This window comes from Phyllobates terribilis, unplaced genomic scaffold (genome assembly GCF_046119375.1).
Source record: "Phyllobates terribilis strain yellow unplaced genomic scaffold, ASM4611937v1 Scaffold_1__5_contigs__length_1240528914, whole genome shotgun sequence".
In the NCBI taxonomy this organism is placed as follows: domain Eukaryota; kingdom Metazoa; phylum Chordata; class Amphibia; order Anura; family Dendrobatidae; genus Phyllobates; species Phyllobates terribilis.
This window is the reverse complement of record NW_027362761.1, coordinates 505,043,744-505,063,226: the sequence shown is the minus strand read 5'-3', so window position 1 is coordinate 505,063,226 and position 19,483 is coordinate 505,043,744. Positions and strand designations below refer to the sequence as shown.

Sequence of the window (19,483 nt, the reverse complement as noted above, 5' to 3'; positions counted from 1 at the left end):
TCTGAAGTGTATCATTTTTCGGGACTTTACATCTACTGGAGGTGGAAAACTCAGACATAATAGAAATGTGAAAGCACCCTTAGGTGGACTGTGGGTAGCCTCCTTCCAGTTACACTGTAATTATTATGTTGGGCATGTTGCTCCTATGAGTTTGCATTGTCCTTTTCCACTGTATGTGTGTATATTCCATTGTATTTTATTGCTAGGCCACAGCACTGCCAGAGGAAAATGATAACCTGTGAGGTTTGTGTGTTTCCACCACTCACATGGAATTATGTTCATTGCACTTGTTTGTGTTTTAATTGTCTATTAATTTCCAGCAATGCATTCTGCCTGTGCCTGTGGGAAATGCTGTCATGCTAATATCGCAGCAGTTAAGGAGTTATTCAAGTCTGTCTGTTTTCCAAACCACTGAGACAGGCTAAGCACAGAGTGTGAGTGATAGTCAGAGGTTATTTCTTTAGGAGCTCATTTTCCTCCTTTCTATGTCAGTCACAGAGGGCCAGTGTCAGTTGCAGAGGGCCAGCGTCAGTTGCAGCAGTGAGCCAGTGTCAGTTGCAGAGGGCCAGTGTCAGTTGCAGAGGGCCAGTGTCAGTTGCAGAGGGCCAGCGTCAGTTGCAGAGGGCCAGCGTCAGTTGCAGAGGGCCAGCGTCAGTTGCAGCAGTGAGCCAGTGTCAGTTGCAGAGGGCCAGTGTCAGTTGCAGAGGGCCAGTGTCAGTTGCAGGGGGGCAGTGTCAGTTGCAGGGGGGCAGTGTCAGTTGCAGGGGGCCAGTGCCAGTTGCAGGGGGCCAGTGCCAGTTGCAGGGGGCCAGTGCCAGTTGCAGCAGAAGACCTGTGTCAGTTGCAGAGGGCCAGAGTCAGTTGCAGCAGTGAGCCAGTGTCAGTTGTTGAGGGCCAGTGTCAGTTGCAGAGGGCAGTGTCAGTTGCAGGGGGCCAGTGTCAGGTGCAAGGGGCCAGTGTCAGTTGCAGGGGGCCAGTGTCAGTTGCAGGGGGCCAGTGTCAGTTGCAGGGGGCCAGTGTCAGTTGCAGCAGATCTGTGTCAGTTGCAGAGGGCCAGCGTCTGTTGCAGCAGTGGGCCAGTGTCAGTTGCAGAGGGCCAGTGTCAGTTGCAGAGGGCCAGTGTCAGTTGCAGAGGGCCTGTGTCAGTTGCAGAGGGCCTGTGTCAGTTGCAGAAGAGGGCCTGTGTCATTTGCAGGGGGCCTGTGTCAGTTGCAGAGGGTCTGTGTAGTGAGCAAGAGCCTTGTTACTGAGAAGCAACTAGCAGAAAAGCAGTGAAAACATCTTGAACTGTGTGCTGCAGCAATATTACCTTGGGTGGAGGAGATCATATGAATAAAAAGGAGAGGAGGAAGAGACAGGCTTGATAGAGAGTGTCTTGCGAGAAAGTGATAGGAACCAGGGTAGAAGGGTGAATGCATGCTTCCTGAAGTAACTGTAACAGTTCAAAGTCCGGGTGAGCATATCTGAGACAGTGTTATTCACGTAGTGAAGAACGACACATCTATGCTGAGAGTCAAGGTCTGGCAGCTAGGAGTTAGGCGACGGTGGGCCTCAAGGAGATTCAGATGGTCGACCTAGAGATGGTAAGAGACAGGAACCGAGGAATCGACCTCCTTCAGACAGGTGGGGGGTGGTGGAGTGAGTAATCCTGAGTTGATTGAGACCCTCAGAAATTAACGGGAGTGAGTATGCACCTCACTGAGTCCTGGAATGTGAGAGAATTGCGTCAGTGTGTGATACCGTAGAGTACATGTGGTGATGCAAGCACCGGAGAAAAAATGTATTTTTCTTCATTGAGCTGTGTTCAAAATCCAGAAAATGGCCTGGTGGAGTTGGGGTTGAAAAGTATGAAGTTCCATTCCAACTATCCTTGTCTGGAGATGGCAAATTAGGTCATACTTGTCAACTTTCCCAAATGCTCCGGAAGCAGAGAAAGGGGAGACCTACTAGTCTCCCGAAGAATTTGTTATATCTCCCAGGCACCACTGAAGGTTCCTAAAATGGCTTTGGGAGGGGCGAACATGTATGTGCAAAGGCATATCCTGGAAAGGGTGCATGGGGGTAAGGAAATAAATGATGCCATCTTACACCTAGATGGACATTGTTAAAAGTTGGCAATTACAAATTAAGCTCTGTAGGAGCAGGCTGACAAGGCTCATTTTAAACGGTGAGATCCCATCATGGCACTCACATCATAGCTTCCAGTCTGGGAAAGGACAAGGTTTGTGGGAGCCGCCATTAACGTCACAACCACCACCATCATGGATTAGTATGGACTATGCTTGCTTAGCAATAGGAACAGAGGCTGTTAGGTGAGTAAAACCTGAGTAATGTTCAGATGGTGGCCAGACGGCCTTGGATTTATTTTGCACAACTGTTCTTATTTTTGCCATTTGACAAAAAAAATGAAGCTCTATAGAGCAAAAGTTCTTTTAATGCCAAGATGGCAATCGCATAAACTAATCTGCCTCTGATACGTTACCTGGCTTCATACTTTATACTTTTTTTAACGTCATTTGTATTCATTAAAGACTGTCTAAGGTCCCCTCCACCCGAAATTATAGTCTTTTTTTCTAGCCTCATTCAATCCATAATGTTGTAAGAGCACAGACTCAGAACTGACTAAATGAAATATAATTCCCTAATGGAGAGAGTGATGGAGAAGTGAGAGAGGACTGTGTCCAAGAGTGAGATGAAGTGATGAGAAGAGGACCCTGGAGCTGCATCTGTATAATGTTCAGGAAAGGAGTCAATTAGTAAACCCTGTTATGGAGACAGCAGAAAAGCTTCCCTGGAGACTATGGTATCACCGTGCCAGGCCGGGATCAATCACTGCTATTTATTTGACTACTAGCATACAACTACACAATCACCACAATTTGCTGGGATGTAAGAATCACTGTAGTTATATACAAAGTGCCTTTTTAACAATTTAAGCTCAGTCAGGGGTGCACACAGAAATTATAGGGGGGACCTATAAAAATCCCCCCAGAATGGGCACTACTCCCCAGTGACAGCTCAGCCAAACATATAACGCCTGTTATAATTAATGATTTTACCGTCTGTTTTTAACTCCAAACTTCTGTGCTGATTAATTTGATATTGTATTTGTAAAAGAGAGCCACATTTTTTCTGCACATAGCCACCACTAGGGGGAGCTAACTGCACAGGGAAGCTGAATAAATCTGTACACAGTTAGCGCCACCTAGTGGTTGCCTTATTGCAGTCATGTGCTTGTCCTGTATGGTAATTACACCACCATGCACAGTCACTTCCAGCCTGAACAGGTTTTTCCCCCCATTTATTAGACATTAAAGGGGTTGTCCTGTCCAAAATGATAAGTCTGCAGTCTTTCATTTTGGACCGGCCAACCCCTTTATTATACTCACCTTAGTGTATGGTATATAAAAGCCCTCCTCTATCAGATAGTTTGGTCAGTAAAAGTGGTTTCTGGCCTGACAGACATGAACCATCTGCTTATAGGATGGGCATCATACATTTGATTGACTGCCATGTAATGTTCCATTTTTTTGCAGGGGATTTACATGTCAGCAGTGGTTTCCCCCATAATAACAGATAATTGGCAAGAGTTCCAGGAGCTGGACCTTCGGCCATCAGCTAAGTGCAAGGGAAGTTATCTTTAGAGGGAGTTGTTTCCTTCACAAATCATAATTGGCCACATCAAGCAAGTCAAAATTAACCAAATAATAGTGGGGCAGATTTACTAATGCTACCCAGTATTTAGACATCTTACTTTGTGTGCCTAAATGTTGCCACAATTTGATGTATGCTGTCGTATTAAAGGGTTAAAGTAACCAGATATCCCTTATCCATAGCCAAGCTCTGGATTCATGAACATAGGGCTCTGAAATCCCATCTTTAAATAATTGAAGGTACACTTTCTCGAGCACTGTTCCATTCATTGTCTATGGGAGTGCCGGAAGTAGCTGAGCACTTTACTCTGCTTCCTTCGACAGTTCAATAGACAGTGAATGTAGTAAAAGCCAATCATGAGACTCTCCGATTCATTTAGGAGGGGGTTCTGCAGAGTAGATATGTAAATATGTAAATGTTTTAGTAATATTGTCCAAAAAGTACAGTCATCTAAGAGCCACTGTTTTTAATCAACTGATGTGGCGCACTCCGCATTTCCGGAAGCAAAGAAGACGCTTGATCAGAATTCTGCTCCTCAGTTGATGTCAGGCTTCTTCTTTGCTTCCGGACATGCTCAGCTTATACCCTGCTTCAGAGGCGCAATGACATAAATGAAAGAAAGTGACGCGCATGCATGACTTTTGCAGAGAGCTGTCGATGACACCGGCTCTTGCTAATCATGTTGTCACGTCCATGATGAGTGGAACGACTAGTCTAGGGAAACGAATGCCCCATTGACTGGTTAAAAAGTGATTGGCCTATTAAAAACAGAATTTAGAAATACTTTTTCTAAAGATCTCTTAATGTGTACCACTTTAAAGGGCTTGTAAAGCTGGATAGGAATAGAGAAATACTGGTGATTTGGGGGGCATGGGATGGGGGACCTGTCAGGTTCCCTTTAACTATTGTAAATGTATTGTAGCCATAAGTACTCAAATTTTTTATCATCTTGGACAACCCCTTTAACAGAGGTGTAACTTGAAGAAAGTGGGCTCCAGTGGAAGATCTCCAATAGGTTCCCAACTACTGAGGGTATTTAATAGCATGGATCTTCTCATATAAGCTCAGGTGTGACTGCAACTCTTGCACCCACTATAATTACACCTTTGCCCTTCAATAAAGTTTCCCAGAATTAGATGGCTTGTTAAGTAGGATATTCCATAATTTTATGATTGGTGGTTGTTTGACCTCTGATCCTCACTAATCCTGAGAATGAATATGAGAGCTGTCCCCCTGCATCTGACGCGCCCCCTGGGCCAGTGTTGTTGGGGATACCCGGAGCCGGATCAGATGGGGGTTGTAGTCTCCGAGTGGCTGTGACCCGGTCCGTGCCCAGGGTGTCAAGCTCAGTGTGTGGCAGTCCTTATGATGTTACTAGATGTTCTTTTGTGTCGACTACGCCACCCGTTGATTTGCGGTCAATACGGCCGCCGCTGCAGCAAGGTCCACTGAGGCTGATGATGTGAGTGCAGCTTAGGTAGTATAACCCCCAACGGGAGGGGTATAGCCTCAGGGGGTCAGTTGCAGAGGATGGGGGTTGTGATGGTGCAGCGAGGATTGAAATGAGACTCAGAGTCGGGCTGTGCAGTTCAGGGTTTGTTTACTTACTGCAGTTGTTCTTGTGGTCACTCTGGCCTTAAGTGACCACCCGAGCCATGCTGCGTCCACCAGGTCCTGGACTCAGCCAACCCCCAGGCAGTTCTGGAGCGTGGTCCTGAGCTCCCTTTCTGTCCTGTCCTCTTCTCTGGCCTTCCCCACCAGGGATCCACCTATGTCCGGCTCCCTCGGGCCTCTTGGTGGTAAACCCTTTACTCTGGGTTCCCTGACCCTATTCCTGGTCTGCCTTCTGGGTGGATTTGGTGGGTGATCGTGGCAGATCGGTCCTGCCCACGACCTCCGGTTCCTGGCTAAGGTGTGCTGTAGCCTCTGCCAGCTTGGGATCCGGAACCCTGTTGCCAACTCTTCACCCTCTGGTCTAATTTGGGCTCTTGGAGTTCCTTCTTTCTCCCCCTCTGGATCCTTCTTTCTCCTCTCTCTCTCTGGGCCTTGGAGCTGCTCTTCTCCTCTGCTCTGCTTCTCTGACTCAGCTCTGACAGACTGACCTCACTCTGCAAAAGACCCTGTCCTAAGATGGTGCCCACCTTATATACTCCCTCTATGTGTGAGCTCAGGTGACCAGCACCCAATGAGCTCCTAGCACTACCCAGACTGCTCCCCCTATCTGCCCCTACACTACTGGGATGTTCCACCCCCCTCCCACTCCAGCCAGGAACAGACACTGTCGTACCTGCACATTTCTCTAGTGGGAGTACCATCGGTCTGTTCCTCGGAAATGGGATGTGTGTAGTGCATGCAGCCTACTGAGCTCAGTTCCACACTCCATCCTTACCCGGGAGTGGAATATCACACCTCTGGGTTGAGGTGCAATACCCCTGTAGCAGCCGAATCCTCAGGGTGCTACATTCCCCCCTGGTAAATCACAGCACGTCCTCGGGCTGTAAAATATAAACATCCAAAACATACAATTTTTTTCATAAACATAAACATAGAAAACATCATATATATATATCAGCAATAAACTTTTCATATAAATAACATTCTTGTTTCTGGTTCCTCCGGTCACTGTGCAACTTGTGACCGGGTAAAGTGCGACAGTCTCTTGAAGAAAACAGTTTCCTATAAAACCGGTAGGGGGCGCTTTAGGAAGCGCAACTATATACAAGGGGATATGGCCGCTCTCAGTCCTTGGCCAGGTATTAGGAACTAGGGACACACGGGCATCAGTTCAATTGGCTGGTCCCAACGGGGACTATATTTTAACTAGAACAGTTCTTATACCCTGACGGGTAACTATGTACAGTCTCCCTCTACCGTACTTCAACGACGGCGTCCTCCTGCTCCTTCTTTAGATTCTTCAGACCCGTCCGGGTCCTCTTGCTCCTCCTCACACCGCAGCTCCTCCTCCGTCAGGCGATGCACATGGAGGGCGTAGGGTCCTTTGGCACACTTGTGCCGGGTGAAGGTGACCTCGTCCCCTACATACAGGTCACGACCTCTGTGTCCCTCTGGCAGATGGCTTTCTACGTCTCTGCGGGTCACAAAGACGTCGCCGGGGGTATGATGGTCTCTGAAAAAGCCCCATCCGTGCTGCATGTTGAATTTTATCACAGTCCCGGTGGAATGGGGACCATGAGCTGCACGGGGATTCCTCCTGGTCCGGCTCTTCTGCTCCGCGCTCCTTATCTGCGCTTGTTGTTCCCGGACCCGCCTCTCTCTCCGCTCCCTCTCAAAGACCTCGAGCTGCTGGCGGTAGCACTCTGCACGCTCCGCTGCGGCCGCCCGAGTCTCCTGAGTGAACCCCATGAGGTCTTCTCCAGTGGGGTCCCACTCGAACTGTGCCTCCTCCAGCGGGGGCGAGGTCCTCTTTACAGGCTTCGGAGCCGGAATCAGGGGCTCGTCTAGGGGTCTCTCTTTCCGGAGTCGGGGATGGTGAAACTCCGGTGGCCATATAAAGGGCTGCCCATCCGGGCACGTATCCTGGGCGAACAGGTCCTCACCCAGGTGCGGTACTTTAGGTGCTATGGGCGCTGTGGTGGTAGCGGCGCCCGGGTTAACCAGGCCTTGCGACCAGGCCTGGGGCACCTTGAAAGTAAAGGGCACCGTAAGAACGGCGGCGCCCTGTGTTACTTGGCCCTGCGACCAGGCCGGGGGCTCCGCGGAGGTAGGGGGCGCTGTTGGTATTGCGGCGCCCGGGGGTACTAGGCCTTGCGACCAGGCCGATGGTACTTCCTGCTTGGCCACGCTCGGTGTCGAGGCGTGTGACGTCACAGGGGTCGCGTCTTCCGTTTGAGGCCTAGTCGGCGGCGGTGACGTTGCAGCGACGGGCACGGCAGGGGGTACTTCGGGCTCTGCGACGGGGAGCTGGGGCAGGCACGCGGTTTCCCGGCTCGGGGTAGTGACGTCCCCTTTACCTGCCTCCATTCGTTCGGCTCCCTTCTCGGCGCCGTCTCCGGCCTTCAGTCCTCCTGCGCCATCCTCAGAGGCGGTCTGTCTCCTCGTCTCGGGTGGCGTGCTCCGCTGACGAGTCTCGGTCTGCTGGGCCATCTCTCGGCTCCACTCCGCCAACGTCTCTCGCTGTACCCGGGCCATCCTCCGTGCGAGGCCCTCCAGCGCGGTCCGTGCACACTCCCGGTCTCGGGGGAGCTGTGTTAGGATCTCCAGCAGGCCTTCTGGAGTGGCGACCTGCAACAGGCTCCTGACCACTGGGTCGGTGCTGCCTGACTCTCCCTCCAGACGTCTTGTCTCCGGGTGCGCTCTCTCCAGACTGCTCCAAGCGACACCCATCTTTGTTCTCTTGTTCTGTCTCCGCCCACATCGAGGGTGGTCCCGGGGCAACTTAGTGATTGTCAGTTCCAGGGGCAGTTCTCTTACGCTGATGGACACTTCCAGCATCACAGTCTCTGTTGGTGGGCGCGGTTTCCGCTTTTGGCACCATTCTTCGACCTGGCCCACGATGGGAGGTGGCCTCTTGCCACCCTCTGGCACGCCCATAATGGCGTCCGCTCTTCCAAGGCGGGAAATCTTTGGAAATGGCGGGAATCGTCTCCCAGTGGCGGGAAACTCCATGGATGGCGGGAAAAAGCTGCAAATGGCGGACAACCGGCGGGAAACGACCTGTGATGGGGCCCGATGGCGGGGACCCTCCGGAACCGGCAGGAGACTTCTTTTTAAGGTAACGGTGTACTTCTCTTCAGGCACGCAGTACCCGGTTGTTGCGGGCACGAGATCCTGCCGACTACGCCAAAGTTGACGCGCCCCCTGGGCCAGTGTTGTTGGGGATACCCGGAGCCGGATCAGATGGGGGTTGTAGTCTCCGAGTGGCTGTGACCCGGTCCGTGCCCAGGGTGTCAAGCTCAGTGTGTGGCAGTCCTTATGATGTTACTAGATGTTCTTTTGTGTCGACTACGCCACCCGTTGATTTGCGGTCAATACGGCCGCCGCTGCAGCAGGGTCCACTGAGGCTGATGATGTGAGTGCAGCTTAGGTAGTATAACCCCCAACGGGAGGGGTATAGCCTCAGGGGGTCAGTTGCAGAGGATGGGGGTTGTGATGGTGCAGCGAGGATTGAAATGAGACTCAGAGTCGGGCTGTGCAGTTCAGGGTTTGTTTACTTACTGCAGTTGTTCTTGTGGTCACTCTGGCCTTAAGTGACCACCCGAGCCGTGCTGCGTCCACCAGGTCCTGGACTCAGCCAACCCCCAGGCAGTTCTGGAGCGTGGTCCTGAGCTCCCTTTCTGTCCTGTCCTCTTCTCTGGCCTTCCCCACCAGGGATCCACCTATGTCCGGCTCCCTCGGGCCTCTTGGTGGTAAACCCTTTACTCTGGGTTCCCTGACCCTATTCCTGGTCTGCCTTCCGGGTGGATTTGGTGGGTGATCGTGGCAGATCGGTCCTGCCCACGACCTCCGGTTCCTGGCTAAGGTGTGCTGTAGCCTCTGCCAGCTTGGGATCCGGTACCCTGTTGCCAACTCTTCACCCTCTGGTCTAATTTGGGCTCTTGGAGTTCCTTCTTTCTCCCCCTCTGGATCCTTCTTTCTCCTCTCTCTCTCTGGGCCTTGGAGCTGCTCTTCTCCTCTGCTCTGCTTCTCTGACTCAGCTCTGACAGACTGACCTCACTCTGCAAAAGACCCTGTCCTAAGATGGTGCCCACCTTATATACTCCCTCTATGTGTGAGCTCAGGTGACCAGCACCCAATGAGCTCCTAGCACTACCCAGACTGCTCCCCCTATCTGCCCCTACACTACTGGGATGTTCCACCCCCCTCCCACTCCAGCCAGGAACAGACACTGTCGTACCTGCACATTTCTCTAGTGGGAGTACCATCGGTCTGTTCCTCGGAAATGGGATGTGTGTAGTGCATGCAGCCTACTGAGCTCAGTTCCACACTCCATCCTTACCCGGGAGTGGAATATCACACCTCTGGGTTGAGGTGCAATACCCCTGTAGCAGCCGAATCCTCAGGGTGCTACACATCCACTTCACGGTTTTTCCTCTGCACAGCAGCGTCCAGCCACCCAGGTCTGCAGGAGTCAGTTGACTTCCTTCAGGTGTGTGAGACCAACTTTGGTTTCCTGCCCAGAAGGGTAGCCAGAAAAGTCGCTTTGCAGAAAACAATGGGAACTGCTTCCCCTTCATTCTCACGTTGTTTGGGTTCCCAGAGGTCAGACCCCCACCAATTATAAAGATGTGGCATGTGATAGCAAAATACCATAACTATGGGCTAGGAACACCCCTTTTAAAAATAAGCTGGTAAGTGCAAAAGTACTGAATGACTGATCCCTCGTAACGCTCTTGAGTTAGCGCTCACTGAATGCACACCAGTCTCTCTGTCAAATTACTAATTTGGAGTGGCCAGATCTGAAAGATAGATGCCCTAAGGCCACGGCCACACTATCAGTATTAAGTCAGTATTTTTTCTCAGGAGTGGGAGCCAAAACCAGATGAGGAACAATCCGAGAAAAGGTATAATAGAAACAAGTCACCAATTCTGCATTTATCACTCACTCCTGGGTTTTGGCTCCCACTCCTGAGAAAAAATACTGACCAAATACTTATAGTGGGGCTGTGGCCTAAGAAACAGTCCGGGCAACTCAGATTCAGTATTTGTGGGATTTTTGATGCTTTATTTTTTTCTGCCAAAACAGTAATAAGTAGGGTATAAAGGGTGGGGGGTGTCACTAAATGTATGTCATACATGTCATACTCTGGCCCGTGGGCCAGATCTGGCCTGCAGGGTGGTTTTATTTGGCATGTGACACCACCCCTATGTGGGGCCATTATTCTGTATGGAGGACTATGTGAGGCCCATTATTCTGTATGGAGGACTATGTGAGGCCCATTATACAGTATGGAGGACTATGTGGGGCCATTATTCTGTATGGAGCACTATGTTGGGCCCATTATACTGTATGGAGGACTATGTGGGGCCCATTATACTCTATGGAGGACTATATGGGACCTATTATTCTGTATGGAGGACTATGTGGAGCCCATTATTCTGTATGGAGGACTATGTGGGACCCATTATTCTGTATGGAGGAGTATGTGGGTCCCATTATTCTGTATGGAGGACTATGTGGGGCCATTATACTGTATGGAGGACTATGTGGGGCCATTATACTGTTTGGAGGACTATGTGGTGCCCATAATACTATAAGGAGGACTTTGTGGGGTCCATTATACTTTATGGAGGACTATGTTTGGCCCTTTATTCTGTATGGAGGGACTATGTGGGGCCCATTATTCTGTATGGAGGACTATGTGGGGCCCATTATTCTGTATGGAGGACTATGTGGTGCCCGTAATACTATATGGAGGACTTTGTGGGGTCCATTATACTGTATGGAGGACTATGTGGGGCCCATTATTCTGTATGGAGAACTATGTGGGGCCCATTATACTGTATGGAGGACTATGTGAGGCCCATTATTCTGTATGGAGGACTATGTGGGGCCCATTATTCTGTATGGCGGACTATGTGAGGACCATTATTCTGTATGGAGGACTATGTGGGGCCTATTATTCTGTATGGAGGACTATGTGGTGCCCATAATACTATATGGGGACTTTTGTGGGGCCCATTATACTGTATGGAGGACTATGTGAGGCCCATTATACTGTATACTGGTTGGTCCGTGACTTTAAGTTTTTGAGTTTGACATCCACGATCCTGAGATTCATGGAGTCGCAATATTGTAGTTCCTTTTCTGTTTTACCCTGCACAGTGTTACTCCCACCCAAGAGAACTGCAAGTAAAAGCCCCACACTAGAGTTTTTGTGAACTCCACGGCTTTATGGGGTTAGCGTGAGATTTACAAATCCTGACGACATAGTCAACGGGTTAAATAGTAAAATATCAATATTTGCAGATGACACAAAGTTATGTAAAACAATTAATACAAAAGAGGACAGTGCAGACCTACAGAGGGATTTGGATAAACTGGGTAGGTGGAGCATTAAATGGCAAATGAGGTTTAAAGAGGAGAAATGTAAGGTCATACATATGGGAAGGAAAAATGGAAGTCACCAGTACTCACTGAATGGGAAATCATTGGGGAATTCAGAGATGGAGAAGGACTTGGGCATCTTGATTGATAGCAAACTAAATTGGAGTGCCCAAAGTCAGGCCGCTGCTGTAAGGGCAAACAGGGTAATGGGATGTATCAGAAGAGGAATAGCTGCAAAGGATGAGAACATTGTTCTTCCACTGTACAAAGCACTGGTCAGACCACACTTGGAATACTGTGCTCAGTTATGGGCCCCAATATATAGAAAGGATATAAACGAGCTTGAAAAGGTACAAAGGAGGGCAACAAAATTAATAAAGGGAATGGAGGGACTGCAATACCCAGAGAGGTTGGCAAAACTAGAACTATTCAGCCTGGAAAAGAGAAGGTTGAGGGGGGACATAATAAATGTGTACAAATATGTTAGGGGACAGTATAGAGATCTTGCCCGGGATTTGTTCAAAAGGAGGGATATTACGGTAACAAGAGGGCACTCACTAAGACTGGAAGAGAAAAGGTTTCAGCACCAGCATAGGAAGGGGTTCTTTACGGTAAGAGCAGTGAGAATATGGAATTCACTGAGTGAGGAGACGGTAATGTCTGATTCACTACACCAGTTCAAGCGGGGACTGGATGCATTTCTAGATACCAGGCAGATTTCAGCGTATACTTAAAAATAAAATAAAATAGTAAGTTGATACAGGGATTTATTCTGACTGCTGGTTTCAGAGTCGGGAGGGAATTTTTCCTCAGGTGAAGATTGGCTAAATCATTTGAGGTTTTTGCCCTCCTCTGGATCAACTTTAGCAATTACAGAACTAATAGGTCGAACTTGATGGACGCAAGTCTTTATTCGGCTGTAAAAACTATGTTACTATGTTACTATGACTAATATATAGACAATATAAACTTAGAGTAGACAGTCCGAAAATGCGCCAAATTTTCACAGTGACTCATTTTGGATGATAAATTTGGCGCATCTTTAGACACTTTTGTTTAGTGTTACATCACCTCTTGGTTTGCTTACTTTTAAACCATTTTTTGTGCTGAAATTATGGCGTAAGTTGTCCATTTTAGGCCATACCCATGTTTTGTAACCTATAACATCTTGTCAAATGAGGCACAAAAATTTGTCTAAGGCGCATAAGTCCTCCTCATCTATCAAAAGTGTCTAGAAGCATAGCTGTCTGTCTTTGCTGCCCATAGCAAGCAATTAGAGCTCAGCTTTAATTTTTATAGCTGTTCCCGCAAAATGAAAGCTGAGCTCTAATTGGTCGCTGTGGCCAACAAAGACACTTTTGACTAATCTGCCCCAGTATATACACACTCCTCAACAATGAAATTGGAACAACAAAAAGGAAAACTTGTGGAATTATGGAAATTCACAAGATCGATAGAGATGTTAATGATATGCAAATAATAAAAATGGAAACAACATTTTGATTTATTTAGTATCAAATATTAAAGCCACACACAGAAATCCCTGCACTTACACGCCTTGGCTGCTATCAGTGAGGTTATTAAAAATTCTCTGAGGAAGGTTCTGCCGCGATGATTTCACTTGGGCACATAAATCCACTTGGGATGTGAGCAGCATGCATGACCTAAATGTGCTGCCATTGACTGCAGCGTCTCCGGACTTGTCTCCAATAGGGCACATCTAAGAAGTCATTGGTCGGCAATTGCAAAAGAAGCTGCCAGTAGCGGATCTTGATTTGCATGCCCAAGTGCATTCCGTGTGACAGAACAGTTCTCAGACAACCATTAATAACCTCACTGATAGAATGCCAAAGCAGTAAGGGATTTCTTCATGTCTGTCGATTCTAGGATTTCTATAATGCCACAACCTTTCCTTCTTGGTGTTGCGATTTCAATGTTGAGGAGTATACTCCTAACTCTTGAAGAAACATTTTGCACCAAAATATACAAAGTCTGGGTGTATTTTTCACCATAGTCTTGATGTAAGTGTGAGAAGGTGTACAGTAGTTCTGTCCCCTTTAAGAAGATGTCATGTCAAGCGGGTTAAAATTGCTAAAAGTTGTTTTTGTGTGATGACAGTATTTGCATATATTATGTAGAAAAGTGTGTTTTATCCTTATGGCCGGCGTGTGTCAGGTTCCTGGAGGGTTAACCTCAAGGCCGTCCCCAGGAATGGGGGAGGGCAGTCCAATAGGGGAACCAGTGGGAAGACTATAGGGAAGGATATAGGATGTAGTTAGTCAGAGTGTTGAGAGGGCTGTGTGCAAGAGAGGAGGTGACAGCAGGAGGACATGCTCAGTATTTGTGGGACCATAAGGCTCAGTATGGAAAGAAGCTAGTTGCAGAGGCGGCAGGACATCGCAGGCAAATGGGGACCCCTGCATCGAGGAGAAAAGAGCTTAGGAGTCTGGGAAAAGTAAGGTCCAGTGGAAGAGGGGGACCTTAGAAAAAGGTAGCGCCCTGCTGGGAATACTAGAAACAAGGAGCTTAGTCTCAACGAGCAGCTCCTGGGACTGTCTTAGCTAAAGGTGTTGAGGGGTCCCACCTCCCCCGGTTCCAGTCGAACCTCTCAGGCCATTCTTGATTCGGGAACATCCCCCCTCTTCCTCAGCCTCTTCCTCCCAAGGACCCTCACATTCAACCAGGGACGGTGCTTCGCCGACCACCTCAGACGAGGTCAGCCAAGTAGGATCGGACTGACCTGGTATAGCCTTCCCACTGGTTTCTGTTATGTTCTGCTACCAAAGCTAAGGAAAGAGAGGAGATCTGTCCCTACGATAGAACTCAGCTGAATCCCTACGATGTAACAGGGAACCTGATCCTGCGATCAGACCTGCTAAAGTCCTAAGCTAGTCTGTACGGAGACCTATAGATGTGGGGAAGGAATCCCTACAAGTACTAAGGACTGGGAGGAAAATGGGACACCTCCTAACAGAAATAGTAGCAGACAGATGAACAAACAAAATATATAGAACATAGAGGTCCGTAGACCAAGCAAACTAACAGAGTTAGATACAGAGCACAGGCTAGCTAGAAAGTAGTTATACAATGAAGTCCAGCAAAGCCAGAAGGGCGGAGCAGGATTAAATAGGCCAACAAGGTCATGTGACCAGCAAAGGAAAAAACCTAAGAGCAAGGTTCTAACAGTACCCCCCCTTCTAAGAGGATCCTCCGGATCCCCTAGGACCAGGCTTATCAGGAAATCTCCTGTGAAACGCTCTGATAAGTCTGGACGCGGAAACATCATCTGACCTCACCCAAGAGTTATCCTCGGGTCCGAAACCTTTCCAGGCCACAAGATACTGCAAACTACCTCTATACCGTCTAGAGTTAAGGATGCGAGAAATTTCATATTCCCCGTCCTCCACCACCGGAGGAACAGAGGCAGAGGCGTCACCATCCGACACAACAGCTTTTTTTAACAGAGAGACATGAAATACCGGATTAATTCTCCAGGAGGTAGGAACCTCCAACCTAACAGCAGATTGGTTGACAACCTGAAGCACCTTAAAGGGCCCTACAAACTTGGGACCCAATTTCTTAGAAGGAATCCTCAACCGCAGATTCCTAGAGGACAACCAAACCATGTCACCAACAGCGAACAAAACCTCCTGTCGTTTCCTATCAAAGTAGTCTTTAGATTTTCTGTTGGCCTCCTGAAGATTACCACGCACATCCGTCCAAACTCTCTCCAAATCACCGGAAAAATTCTCCTCCTCAGGCACGGCAGATCCCAACTTGGAGAACGACCCAAACGACGGATGTCTCCCAGAACAACAAAAAAAAGGCGAACAACCAGCAGAAGAAGATGTATGATTGTTCAGAGCAAATTCAGCAAGTGGCAGAAACTCAGACCACCCCTCTTGATTGTCTGCCACAAAACAACGCAAGAACTGCTCAACATCCTGGTTTTTCCTTTCTGTCTGGCCATTAGATTCAGGATGATATCCGGACGAGAACGACAAATGAACTCCCAACCTGTCACAAAAGGCACGCCAAAAACGAGCCACGAACTGAGGACCCCTATCAGAAACAATGTCAGTAGGAACGCCATGAAGTCTGACAATTTCCTTGACAAAGGCCTTAGCGAGAGTTTTAGCGCAGGGCAGTTTGACGAAGGGAACCAAGTGACACATCTTGCTAAAACGGTCCACGACCACCCAGATGACAGTAAAACCCTCAGAGGGGGGAAGGTCAGTTATAAAGTCCATAGCCAAATGTGTCCAAGGAGCACTGGGAACCTCCAAAGGACAAAGCAACCCCGCAGCAGGAGTATGTGAGGACTTAGATCTAGCACATATAGTACATTGACGCACCCACTTAATGACCTCCTTCTGCCATCCAGGCCACCAAAAACTGCGACCCACCAGTCTCTTGGTCTCAGAGATTCCGGGATGACCTGCCAACCGAGACTCGTGACACTCAACAAACAAATCTCTCCTAAAGGTCCCAGGCACAAACAACCTCCCATGAGGAGTGTTAGATGGGGCATTCTCCTGTGCTTTAAGAATCTCATCTTCCAAAACGGAGTCCAAAGCAGCTATCACAACACCTTCTTGTAAAATGTTCTCCTCTTTCTCAGCACCGACTATGGGAGAAAAACTGTGAGACAAGGCATCCGCCTTAACATTCTTAGTACCAGGGATGTAAGTAACGGAGAAATTAAACCGCGAGAAAAACAGTGCCCACCTAGCCTGACGGGCATTCAGGCGCTTGGCAGCATCAAGATATATCAGATTTTTATGATCCGTAAGAACCTGAACGGGAAATTCCGCACCTTCCAAGAAGTGGCGCCAGTGTTCAAATGCGAGTTTAATAGCCAATAATTCCCAATTACCAATATCGTAATTCAGTTCAGTCTCCGAAAAATTTTTTGAAAAAAAGGCACAGGGATGTAATCCATCCCCGTTATCCTGAGACAATACTGCGCCAACCCCCACAGAGGAAGCATCAACCTCAACCAAAAACGGCTTAGTCACATCAGGCTGCATAAGGATGGGAGCAGAGGTGAACCTCTCCTTGAGATACACAAAAGCTTCAATGACCTCAGAAGTCCACTGAACCGCATCAGCACCTTTCCTGGTGAGATCGGTCAGAGGTTTGACAATACTAGAAAAATTTTTTATGAATTTTCTGTAATAATTGGCGAAACCTAAAAACCTCTGTATCGATTTCAAACCAATAGGCCTAGGCCATTCCTGTACAGCTTGAACTTTAACCGGGTCCATCTCAAAACCTTCGCTGGAGATAATGTAACCCAAAAAACTAATTCTCTGTACAGCGAACTCACATTTCTCCAGCTTAGCAAAAAGCGAATTGTCCATTAATAACTGTAATACCTCACGTACGCTCCGCCAATGAGACTCCAGATCCGGCGAATAAATCAAAATGTCATCGAAATACACAACCACATTTTTGCCGATCAAAGGTCTAAGGATGTCATTAATAAGATTCTGAAAAAATGCAGGAGCATTAGTAAGACCAAAAGGCATAACCAGATTCTCAAAATGACCCACAGGAGTGTTAAAAGCAGTCTTCCATTCGTCACCCTCCTTCATGCGCAACAGATTGTATGCCCCCTTAAGGTCAATTTTAGAGAACCACTTGGCCCCCATTAACTGGTTAAACAGATCAGGAATCAATGGCAGTGGGTAAGGATTGCGTACAGTAATTTTGTTAATCTCACGAAAATCCAGACAAGGACGTAAACCGCCGTCCTTTTTTGTTACAAAAAAAATCCAACCGCCACAGGAGACTTAGAGGGCCTAATGTGACCGGCGGCCAAACTTGTCTGTATGTATTCCTCCAAAGCCTTCCTCTCAGGAATAGTAAGGTTAAATAAACGACTTTTAGGAAGAGTCGCTCCAGGGACAAATTCAATAGAACAATCATAGTCTCTATGGGGAGGCAAAACCTGCGATTCCTTCTCAGAAAAAACTCTCCAAAAATCCTGAATAGGAACAGGCAATTCTCCCCTATCCAAAGCTGCAATACGCCCGTTACAACACTTGTCATAGCATTTATGGCTCCAGGATTTAATTTCACTGGTAGACCAATCCAGTACAGTATTGTGAAATTTTAACCAGGGCAATCCCAATATTACTGGAGAAGGCAAGTTATTCAAAACTACCAAATCCAATTTCTCATGGTGAACACCATTAATAGTGAGAGGAAATTCACAGACCTTGAGAGTAATATTCTTCAAAGGGGAACCATCCACAGAAACCACAGCAATGGGGGATGATAAAGGTTCGGGTTTTAAATTGAGTCTTTCCAAGAATCCCCCATCAATAACATTCAGAGTAGACCCACAATCGACAAACACCCGAAATTCCATTAATTTTTCCTGAGCAATCGTGGAAGCAGCTAAAAATACACCCTTGGAATTTAAACAGGCAATACGGGCATGACTGACCATTTTTTTTTCTTTCTTCATACGAAGCTCACAGCCTTTAATCAAATGACCAGATTTTCCGCAATAGAAACACAAGCCTTCAGAAAATCTACGGTCTTTTTCTTGAGAGCGAGGTGCCACCGATCCAATCTCCATCGGTTCACCACTGTTAGTACACACATTCTCATAACCAGAAACTGACATAGCAGAGGATTTGCTCTCATTAACCCTTGCACGCAGTCTCCTATCCACCCGTATAGCTAATTGCATAGCCTGTTGCAAATCTTCAGGTGTAGGATAAGCAATTAGCAGGTCTTTAACCCTTTCATTGAGCCCAGCAAGAAATAGACTTTTCAGAGCAGAATCGTTCCACCCTGTTTGAGTAGACCAACGACGGAAATGAGTACAATATTTTTCCACATTACCTGATCCCTGTTTCAAACGTCTCAACTCAGTCTCAGCTGATGCGACACGGTCAGGATCATCATATAATAGTCCCAAAGCAGAAAAAAAACTATCCACTGATCTGAAGCATGTATCACTAGGTTGCAAAGAAAAGGCCCACTCCTGAGGCTCTTTGCGCAAAAGTGACATTATGAACCCTATGCGCTGGGATTCATCCCCAGAGGACTTGGGTCTCAAACGAAAATACAATAAGCAAGCATTTTTAAATGAAAAAAATTCTCGGTGTTCACCAAAAAATAAATCCGGCAAACATACCTTAGGCTCCAAGAAATGTGCTCCAGGACAGTTACTCACGTGCTGACGGAGCTCGGCCACCTCCAGAGAGAGTCCCTGCAGGCGATGAGCCAAATCCTGAACCGACACCATGATGGAACAGAAAAATCTTTCCTTAGAGAATTTGCAGGCTGGACTTACTGTTATGTTCTGCTACCAAAGCTAAGGAAAGAGAGGAGATCTGTCCCTACGATAGAACTCAGCTGAATCCCTACGATGTAACAGGGAACCTGATCCTGCGATCAGACCTGCTAAAGTCCTAAGCTAGTCTGTACGGAGACCTATAGATGTGGGGAAGGAATCCCTACAAGTACTAAGGACTGGGAGGAAAATGGGACACCTCCTAACAGAAATAGTAGCAGACAGACGAACAAACAAAATATATAGAACATAGAGGTCCGTAGACCAAGCAAACTAACAGAGTTAGATACAGAGCACAGGCTAGCTAGAAAGTAGTTATACAATGAAGTCCAGCAAAGCCAGAAGGGCGGAGCAGGATTAAATAGGCCAACAAGGTCATGTGACCAGCAAAGGAAAAAACCTAAGAGCAAGGTTCTAACAGTTTCCCTATTGGACCGCCCTCCCCCCTTCCTGGGGACGGCCTTGAGATTAACCCTCCAGGATCCTGTGTCACGGGTGTGTCAGGGTTGACA

The 19,483-nt window shown here is 47.8% G+C and overlaps 2 protein-coding genes across 4 annotated transcripts in view; one reads left to right on the top strand and one right to left on the bottom strand.

The window, feature by feature from the left end:
- The window catches only part of SGTB (small glutamine rich tetratricopeptide repeat co-chaperone beta), a 292,085-nt gene that overhangs the window by 51,022 nt on the left and 221,580 nt on the right, over positions 1–19,483 (bottom strand). The window lies entirely within an intron of this gene.
- Positions 1,432–19,483, top strand: part of NLN (neurolysin) — a 126,725-nt gene continuing 108,673 nt past the window's right edge. The window contains exon 1 of the mRNA XM_073680226.1: positions 1,432–1,583. The gene's annotated coding sequence lies outside the window, so the exon portion shown is untranslated. The remainder of the gene's footprint in view (positions 1,584–19,483) is intronic.